Source organism: Meriones unguiculatus, chromosome 2, assembly GCF_030254825.1.
Source record: "Meriones unguiculatus strain TT.TT164.6M chromosome 2, Bangor_MerUng_6.1, whole genome shotgun sequence".
NCBI lineage: Eukaryota > Metazoa > Chordata > Mammalia > Rodentia > Muridae > Meriones > Meriones unguiculatus.
This window is the reverse complement of record NC_083350.1, coordinates 119,225,297-119,235,872: the sequence shown is the minus strand read 5'-3', so window position 1 is coordinate 119,235,872 and position 10,576 is coordinate 119,225,297. Positions and strand designations below refer to the sequence as shown.

General features: G+C 42.0%; 1 long non-coding RNA gene across 2 annotated transcripts in view; it reads left to right on the top strand.

Moving 5' to 3' along the window:
• The first annotated feature begins 406 nt into the window (after nt 1–406).
• Nucleotides 407–10,576, top strand: part of LOC132652439 (uncharacterized) — a 70,923-nt gene continuing 60,753 nt past the window's right edge. Inside the window, exons 1-2 of one of the 2 annotated variants that reach the window (XR_009590021.1) lie at nt 407–536; nt 1,888–2,144. This is a non-coding gene — a long non-coding RNA (uncharacterized LOC132652439). Of the gene's footprint in view, nt 537–1,329; nt 2,145–10,576 lie in introns of those variants that run through there. The other variant, XR_009590020.1, reaches the window with a different exon arrangement.

Genomic DNA, 10,576 nt, shown 5'->3' with positions numbered 1-10,576 from the left:
TTCCCTAACTTTCTATCATTCTTTTTATTCTTCTAGTTCTTTCTCCTTTTTTCCACCCTGTTCTCTTCCCCCAGACCACCCATTTTTCAAAGTCTATGGTATTACACGTGGGAGTAGGCTAGGGTCTAGATTACAGGCTGGACAAACAGTTCTAGTTCTCCTCATTCTCCAGGGAATTAGGCTAAATGCTAAAGTCACATTTCCCAGTGACCACAAAACTCCCCATTGGAACAAAATGTTCTCACTCGGCTGGTTTAATGACCCATGAAATCTGCAGTGTGAATTGCTAGGAAGGGTGGAGAGTAATTCAAGTTCTGGGACAGCTGGACATCTCTTTTGATCTTCAGCTTGCTACTGTCGGCTCCAGGAGGGCAAAGGTCGAGGCTGTCAGAACGCAATGTCAGGATCCCAGCTCAGCTCAGGCCACTGTATCTACAGCAGTTCCCACTTTCCTTCACAGGTCCAGACAGGCACTTTACTGAAACACTATCCCTCCACGACAGACAGTCCTGGAACCAGGATATCTCATCTGGATAGTGAGTTTACACAGAAGTCACACTTCTTCTCTCCCGCCTTCCCTGCCTTCCCTCTGGGAATCCCAAAGCCAGGCTCCTGGCTCTAGCTGTGAAACCTCCCTCATCCTCAAAGGGAGGAGATAATGTAGAAGAGGCTTGCTCCTCTGCATATGGGCTCTGGCTGGCTTCTCCAGGGACCCTGCCTGCTGTCTCCGGTGCTCATCACACCTTTCCTTCTCTGTCTGTTCATGACACTAATAAATCTTCTGATAAACTTCTCACTCTCTAGGAATCTGTCTCAGTGTTCTCCTAAACACCTCCCTCCACAAATAACAAAGATCTTTGTTGTTTGTTTTTGTTACCCTTGCTGTAAAGAAATGCTAAGCAGCACTTGAGGAAGACTTTTCAATACATACACAGAGAACAAGCTTCATAGAGCAGTGTGCTGATTTTAAGTAGAAATATCCTGTTTTTATAGACAGCACTGAAAGGAACAGTGTAACTTAGAACTCGACTTTGAGAACTTTTTGTTGGCAAACATCTCTTAAAAACAATTCAGTACCAACTTTAACCAAAGCCAAATAGTCCTTTCTGGTAAATCGCTTGTGTTTAGATAGCCAGGGTAGTATTGTTAGGGTTGCCATAAAGCTCATTAAAGAAAAATTCCTGGTCAAGAGAACGGATTCCTTGGTCTGGGTGCAGACCCAGCATTCCACATTCCAGTGAGGTTAGGTCAACAGCTGGGCCCAGGAACCACCCCTAGGCAGACAGGCTCACCTTAAGCCAGGCAAAAGAGATAGGCAGAATATTTTTTTCTGTAATGCCTGCCCAAGGCCTGAGTCAGCAAGGCACAGCTTTTTTCTTTTTTCTGTCTCTATCTTTCAGGCCCTAGCCAGAACCTAAGCATGCCTTCTCTCATGCTTTGAGCACCCTTAATTGCTTCTCCATAGCTTCCCTCCTTGCTATATAGACGTCCATACCAGCTTAAACAGCAAGTCTTTTCCCTTTTGCTCCTCCGTTCTCTTCCTCTGGGCCAGTTGCTGAGATTTGCAGCTTGTCAGCCTGGGAGCTTTTCTTTTAAACTCTTAATAAAACTTGTCCTTGAGCTTCTTTTTAAACCCATTCTTAAATTGTTTTACAAATGAGACAAAAAACTGGAAGCGGTGGCCCCAATTTCCCTTGTATCGTTAGGTGATGAACGGCACCCGCTCAAATTCCTGGAAAAGTATCGATGCTTCCTGTAAAAGATCAGATTCCCTTAGTGAGCTGATAAGGTCGGAGCTTGCCTTGAAATCAATTATTCGCCCAAAGCAGCAGTCAAGCACACAGCTTTAGCTTTGCCAGACGTCAAGTTGTGGTTCTTCCCTTGCAGCTCTTGGTTACCAAGATGGTACGCCGGCTCCTCTCTCTCTAGCAGAATGTGCGTGGTAGAAGCTCAACCAACTAGAGCGTCACAGTTACTGAGTGAAGATGGGCTCTTGAGCCAAGCAGAGGCAGTAATGCTCTGTACCCATCTACTGAGACACTGAGGTCTTACACTGCTCTGGAATGCAGTTTGGAGATTCTGTCACCCGACCAGGAAGGATACTTAACAGCAGTGCAACTAACATGGAGGAGAACAGATATGAGGTACTGAGAGAAACAGTATCAAGTTTGAGTTATATTAATAAGAGCTTTGAATCATTCTATGCCGAACTGCCTGTTTCTGAAGCTTTCTTTAAGGAGTCAGCAACTCTAGCATTCATTGGGGCTAGATTTTGTTTGATCTGTTTTATCAAAAAGAGCTAAAAAGTAACACAGATGATTTAAAGAAAAAGCCTATGGGTCCCTTTAAAAAATTACTAATATACCTGTATAGTCTATATTTTTTTCCTCAATAAATTTACCAGGATTTCTGTTTGTTCATTTTTTAAAATTTTATTAGCTTCATAAAAACCATCAGCTTTTGGTCCTCTGGTGTTTATTTTCAAATTCATTTCCTATCTTTATGATTCCTTTTCTCAATTCTTTTGATTACAGTTGTGTGTATGTGTGCTTAATTCCTATGTTGAAAACATTAATATTTAGTTCTTTTTTTATTTTTTAAAACTGTATGTTGAAGAGTGTAGAGAAATTGATTTCTTTTGCTATTGAAAGGGGAACTCATTGTAACTCGGGCTGGCTGCAAATTTGCTGTGTCACTGAAGTTGACCTTGAACTCTTGATCCTCCTTCCTCTGCTTCCTGAGGGCTGGTATTACAGGAATAAAGCACCAGTTTCATATGCCACGAGGGATTAAAGCCATGAACCCAGGGCTTTGGGCACACTAGGCCTACCTGTTGGATAGCCTACCTGTTGGAGCTATCTCCAGCTCCTTCAATGTCCAACTTTAGCATGATCTGATAAGCTTTAATATTTAATATTTTTATGGTTTTTGTGTCTTCTAATTCCCATTTTGATTTATTCCTTCTTCCTCAGATTCTTTGCAATTTCATTTAGAAATTTCCAAATGTGAATGTGCGAAGTTATCTGTTTTGTTAATATTCTCCATTTCAGTGAACCATTGATAGGCAATGTGATATTATGTCAATTTTTTGGGCAATGCTAGGGGGTTGTATAAGGCCAGACATTTAAAGTTTTTCTGTGTTTGATGAGTTGTGCTCAGGATTCTTATACAGTCTGTACCTGTATCTATAGGCTCGTCATCTTGGATTCAGCCAATTGTAAATAGAAATATCTTTTGAAATGTCTTACCCACTGAGCACATTAACTTTCCCCTTTGTCATTATTTCTCAAATGATACAGTGTGACACTTATTTACAGGGCATGTGAGTTCTGTTGTTAGGCTTCAAAAGGAATCCAGAGATGATTTAAAGTGTGGGAACAGGTGTGTAGATGATCCTTGTTTTATGTAAAACAAGTTTCCAAGGAGTTGGGAATCCTTGGGGTGGTCTCGGGACAGATTTTCCCCACAGATAACAAGGGACAACTGCTTGTGGTCCTATTAGGTCACAAACTGTTACTTTGCTTAAATCCGTAAGGTTCTCATAGCCAATATGGTTAAGGAATTGTACTTGAAAAAAATATCCTAATGTTCTTAACATGTTTTGCCTATATAGTTAAATGATTATGTTCCCTAAGTTATTGAATTTTAAGGCAAATTGTTTCTTTGTCATTGTATGTATTTGTGTCTGTGGCATTGATACAGTTGTAGTAGATTTCTTTGGATTGGTGTGTTTTCTAATTCCTTGTCTATGAATTTTTTTCATGTTATAACATTTATTTATTTATTGGTCAACAGTGCATATTTTAAAACAAGCTTTAAATTGTACTAGTTGGACAAACACAGAAAGATAAAAAGTATGTAATCAAAGAAGCTGATGGAACAGGGCTTCAAGCACAAATTAGATAAGACGCTTGGTGGGTCCAGGGGAAGAAATAAATGAAGGACTAAAAGAACCTAGACAGGGCAAACATAAAACCAATATTATAAACAGAGATTTGAACCTAATGGTACAGGTAGATTTATTAACTATAAGTAGAATTCACAGCTCAGCCAGAAGACAGATTGCCAGTCTGCATCGTAAAACCCAGCTCTATCCCATGTGTTTTGTTTACCAAGTGCATCGCTCAAGAGAGCTCCATTTGGACCGTCTGACTTGAGTCTATAAATGCTTGCTTATCTGTTCTGGAATACCATGCTATCTTCGAGGAGTATGGGTGATAGCAGACATGGCCATATAAGGAGTACTTCTGTATTATTTGTAGTCCTCTGAGATGTTCTGTGTGGTTCTCAGATGAGATTTCATATGATAAATCCTAAAAGGGCAAGAACAAAGTTTGTTCTCCTGACAAACTGAACATTTTCTCTTAGCATAGTTATAAAAACAGAATTTTCCTTTCCTGACTTTTATGCAACAAGCTTAAGGGTAAAATATGTGGTTATTTTTAGTTCTTTAGCTTTTAATAGCTCTACTTCATCCTCCCAGTTGGCCGACATAGTTAGACAGAGTACTTGGCCAGTTTGGAGATTAGGGAAACAGGCTTGTAAGGAGACAAATGTGTGGAGACAGACACAGAAAGGAATACGGACACACTAGGGCAGCTGCAGCGGAGGAGGGATTGACAAAGCGCTCTGGGGACCTAAGCAGGAGGATTAATTACACCTGTGGTGGGAGAGCTGACAAGGATACCACAAAGAGGTGACATCTCAAACACAGCTTCAAGCACAAATCAGATTTCTTCAGAGACGGGGGGGGGGGGAAGATTTAAAATGATGCTGTCCAAGAGAAATGTAATGTGAGCCACGGAGGAACTCGCAGATGCCCATACAATAATACAGTAAAAAAAAGAAATAGATAATATTAACTTACTGATAAGGTTTTTTTCCTTAATTCCACATATCCATTACAATACCTTTTGGGCACACAGTCTTTTAAAAGAAAGCATTGTCGGTGAAATATTTGTCACTGATTTTAATATAAATATTTGAAATCTCATATCTATTTTACATTCATATGAGGTCTCACCTTGAACTGACATGTTTCAAGGTTTTGAAAGACGCACACACACATGGCTGACAGATACCATATCGGCTAGCAAAGGATTAGAAAAATTCCAAAGACAAATGAAACAGAAGATCTGGGAAACAATCTATCGTTGTGTCGTGGTTTGGAGCTGACAGGCCTCCCATGGGCTCACTCCTCAGTGGCAGGCATTATTTTGGGAAGCTGTGCAGCCTTTTGGAGGTGGGAATCTGGGTGGCAAAAGGTCATTAGAGGCCTGCCCTCACTGCTCCCTGCTCCCTGTGGGGTGAGGAGCCCCTGCCACATGCTCCTCCCATCAGGGCTCCTTGTATGTGTTCCCTACAATAGACTAAGATGATCCTCCGAAACCTTGATCTAAAATACATCCTTCTTCCCCTCAGTTGTACTGTGAGCAACACAAAGTGATAAATAGTGTGTGTGTGTGTGTGTGTGTGTGTGTGTGTGTGTGTGTCTAGAAAGGTAAGGATAGGAAAGGTTTTGTCTTTGACAGATATTACTATGTAGTCTTGGCTGGCCTGGGATTAAAGACCTATGCCACCAAGCCGGGCTAGAGAAAGATGTTTTGACTTTATCAGTTTAGAACTATGGAAGGTTTCCACTACAGAAAAGACGTGCTCATGTGTATGTTGGAAAACTAGTTCTGGAGCAGTGTGAAAAATAGATTTAAGAAGAGCCAGAGAGTTAGAAACCAAGTAATGAATATTAAGTGATAATTCCTTTAAGAGACAGAGACAACATGGGTCTGTTCTTCTGAGAGAAAGAAGGGATTTGACTTGGAAGGCTTTAGAGATGGCTCTTGGGTAAGAGTGCTTGTTGTGTAACCTTAGGACCCGAAATCAATTGCCAGCACTCACATAGAAACTGGGCATAAATGCACATGCCTGTAATCCAAGCCCTGAGAGGGTCAGAGACAGGTGGATCCCAGAGGCTTGCTAGCTAAGCAGCCTTGCACAATAATGTGCTTCTACTTCCTTGAGAGTCTGTAATGATCAACTTATCTATCAACCTGATAAAACCTGGGGAGAGTCTTAAAGAGGGATGGTCTACATTGCCTTGCAGAGTTTACATGTTTTGTTTTGTTTTGTTTTGTTTTTTATGGTATTGTCTGTGTGGAAAGACCCAGCCCACTGTGGGCAGCACCATTTCCTAGGTAGGGGTTTCTGAACTGTGTACATGTGGAAAAAGGGAAGCTGAGCACAAGCAAGAATGCATGTGCTCATTTCATTCTGTTCTTGACTGTGGATGTGATGTAACCAGTGGTTTCAAGCTCCTGCCATTGTGATTTCCCTGCTGTCATGGTCTGAAACTTGATCATGAGACAGAGGCATGCAGATCTCTAAGTTCAAGGCCCGCCTGGTCTACAGAGTAAGTTCTAGGACAGTCATGCTTAGGCAGTAAGGAAACCATCAAAACCAGAACGCTGGTGAAGATGTAATTGAACAAGGGTACCGTGTTCCAGCCCCAGCAAGCAGCAGAACTTGGCAGGTTCGGCTGTGCGGTTCTGGCTTTAGAGGCAAAGATAGAAGAAAGGGGTTAGGGAATCTTCCTCCACGACTCAGGAAAGCTGCTGAGGCCAGACATGTAGTAGGTGTGTCTCTGCATGGAGGCCCAAAGAGGCCACTGTGGGAATCTGTTCACGAAGGTGAAGCCTGGATTGCTCTGGAGAACCCCAAGAAATTAGAGATGACAGAGCCGTGGGATACCTGCCAAGGAGAGCTGCTAACGGAGTGGAACCAGCCCGTGAGAAAGAAGTGTGCTGCAGTCAAGGAGGCTGAAGGGAACTGGAGATCTGGAGAGCATTTTGACATCAGATGTGGAGGTGCAGAGTTTGAGACTGCCCAGCTGGTTTTCAGTCTTGCGTTGGTCCAGGATTTCCTCACTATGCTCCCTTCCCTATGTTTTGGAATGGTAACGTATGTCCTATGCCATGATATGTTGGGAGTATATGATCTGCTTTCTGATTTTGATTTTAGAGAGGGTTACACTTAAAGGATTGCAAGAATCTCAAAAAGAGACTTTGAACTTTGGACTTTAGACTTTGAAACATGGTTGAGACTGTTAGAGACTATGGTGACTTTTGAAGTTGGATTGAATGCATTTTTACATTATGTTATAGCTACAAGCCTTTGGCCAGCAAGGAGTAGAATGTGGTGGTGTGAATAAAAATGGCCCCCATAGATTCATGTGTTTGAATTCTTGGCCATAGGGCGTGACTCTCTTAAGAGGGTTGGCCTTGTTGGAGTAGGTATGGCCTTTTTGGAGGAAGTGTATCACCATGAGGGCTCTGTGACTTTGAGGTCACCGGTGCTCAAGCTACACCCAGTGGGCACACAGCCTCCTGCTGCTGCCTGAGGATCAAGATGTGGAACTCTCAGCACCCACTCCAGCACCATGTCTGCCTGATACCACTATGACCAAACTTCTGAAACTGTAAATCAGCGCCAAATTAAATGTTTTCCTTTGAAAGAGTTGCTGTGGTCGTATAGTCTCTTCACTGCAATAAAACCCTAAGACAGAGCCTGGCCATACTTTTTTTTTTTTAACCTGTTTTAATGCTTCCCATTGGCCAAAGCCAAGTTTACTCCAGAAAGCTGGGTGGTGGAGGCACTAGTGCGGGCTCCCAGAGATACAGCGCTAGACTGAGAACAGAAATAGACAGTGCAAGGCTGTCTGTTCCGTGAACACAAACCTCATCTATGAGAGCTGGAATCTGGGGCGAGGCTCTGAAAATCTTGGCACTAACTATATACCGAGAAAAGAATGTTTGAATCATATGCTTTACAAAATAAATTCTAGATGAATTAAAGGCCTAAATTTAAAAAAAAAAAAAAAGCAGGCTTAAAACTTCTACTTGAAGAAAGGCTTCTAAAGCAAGGATAAAAGTATAGGCATGGACTCAGTGTAATTTACATATATGCTATTAAAATTCCTTTGAATAGAAGAAGATATTAGCTGTATAAAATGAAAAAGAATCCACTGGAAAAATATATTTGCAACATATTAGATAAATTAAGGTAGTATTCCCAACCTTCAAAGAAACGTAAAAATTCAAAAACCAAGTTAATACAGTTTTTGAAAAAGTGGCATATGATTTGGCCTATCATTTTATCAAAGAGATTACAAACGAGCCTGCAACATGAAAAAAGTGCCCAGCCTGGTTTGATGAAGGCATCCAGCCTCCAGTCCCATCAGGGATAGTCAAAGCTAAATGAGTTAAATTTTCCTCCATCAGATTGGAAAAAAAAAGTCTCCCTTTTTTCTGTTATTGTGAAAAGATTACATCCATATGGAAAACAAAAGTCAATGAGCACCGAAGGATATGAAATGAAGTAAGCCTCCTTATTTGGAGGCCCTAATTGCCAAGACTTCATCTTCACAGCTGCCTTGTGAGGCATTTTCTTATGTATTTTTCCAAAGATAGCCTCTCTATTACATAACCCCAAGTGGTTAGTGGAAAAAAACAATATGATATAAAATTTCAGAAAGAACATGTTGAAGCCATTGCTCCAGGCCTTGGTCTTTTTATTTCCCAGCAGCCTCCATTGGTCTCTTTTGGTGCTGTCTTAGCAACATTCTGTGCTCAGGATGCACTAGCATTTAACCAGCCATTCAGGCCATTTCTAATAGTATTATTAACTAGCAATAGCCTGTGTGCCCAGTTCATCAGTTTGACAAATTCTGATTCTGTAATCACTGTGTCAAAGAATTTATGCAATTCAGATTTTTTTATTATATAAATGCAGATTTATTGGGAGAAGCGAGGAATGGGGAAGGGGAAGGAGAGTGCATGCTGGGGCTGGAGAGGGAGAGAGAGCAGGAAGCGGGTAAAGCACAAAAAGGAGAGAAAAAGACGCAATTCAGACTTTTATGGCTCTTACCAAATTGCCTTTCAAAGCAGCCACGTTAGTTTCAGTTGTAACCACTGGTGTTGGAGGACATGCATCAAACTGTCAATCCCAGTGACCTTGGGGTGATCTGACATCAGGTTGCTCTAGGGAGGAGGCATATCCGAACACTGAACATTTCCCTCTTTCTCCATCTCTTCCCTGTTGCCCCGTCTCTCTTTCTTGCTCTCATATTTGTGTGTACGTGTCTAATCTAGAGTGTTGTTTCTTAGGTGTCAACCACCTTGATATTTGAGGTACAGTCTCTTACTGACTTGGAAACTGCTTATAAGGCAAAATTGGCTGGCCATCAAACTATAGGGATCCCGTCTGCCTCCAGTGCTGCTGGCACCATGTCTGGTGGTACCTGCTGCTGCTGCTACTACTACTGTTGCTTCCCCTCCTCCTCCTCCTCCTCCTAATCCTCCTCCTCCTCCTCCTCCTCCTCCTCCTCCTCTTCCTCCTCCTCCTCCATCTTCTCTACCTTGTCTTCCTCCTCCTCCTTCAGTGCTGTTGGCACTATGTCTGGTGGTTGCTGCTACTGTTGCTTCTTCTTCTTCTCCTTCTTCTCCTCTTCCTCCTCTACCTCCTTTTCCTCCCACTCCTCCTGTGCTGTTGGCACCATATCTGGTGGTGGCTGCTGCTTCCCCTCCTTCTTCCTTCTTCTTTCTTTTCCTTCCTCCTCCTAATGCTGGGACTTGAACTCAGGTCTTGCATTATAAGACACTTCACCAACTGACCTATCTCGCTGAAACTTAACGTTTTCATCACGTGCTTTTGAACCATGCATTCTCTCACCCACAGATTGTTTTGTAACTATTATTTAAAAAATAAATTGTTATTTATTTCTTAGTTCTGTAAATGGTGCTGCAGGCTTCTGGAACTAGGACAGACCAGCCCTGAGGAAAGGACACTGTTTACACAGTGTCTACTGCGCATGTCCGTGTTTTGAAGAGACTGCGTTCACGAGACTCTCGTCTTGTTTTCTTACAAGCACTCAGAATTCTCACATGACTTCGTTCTTGGTTCCAAATGTAGGCACAACAGAGAGTTGCCAGTCTCCCTCACAGGAACCAGCTGCTATAGCTGGTTAAGGAACATTTGGGTAGTGCTGTTCCTTAAATGTCAAATCTCAAATCTTAGCTTTGCAGATCTCCTCCTCCAAGCTACTGTAGGGTTGGAAAAAGAAAAAAAAAAAAACAAAAAACACCGAACTTTTCTCCGTCCCCCAGCTCTCTGCATTCTGGCCTTTTATGTTATTATTTAAATATTACTTTGGTGTGTCCTCATTTTTGTGTGTGTGTGTGTGGGGTTGTCCGATACCTGTGTAACCAATCCCCTATACTGAATTATTGTTGTTGGAAATGACTGGTGCACCTTCTGTTCCTGACTGGACCTAACTGACAGATCTCCACTTATATACTTATATCTGAATCATATTAGCTATGGTGAAAAATCTGAAAATTAACAACCTACAAAACGAGTAATGTTTTAGACCTATCCTAAATTCTGTTGTCCATCTGACAACAGAATCCATCTCCAGCAGGAAAACTCGTGTATTGGACTGAGTGGAGACACGTGGATCCCTAGGGCTTAAAATGATCATAACTAATTGATCAGAGCTGGAGGAGGGAGGAGTTTGACTGACAGA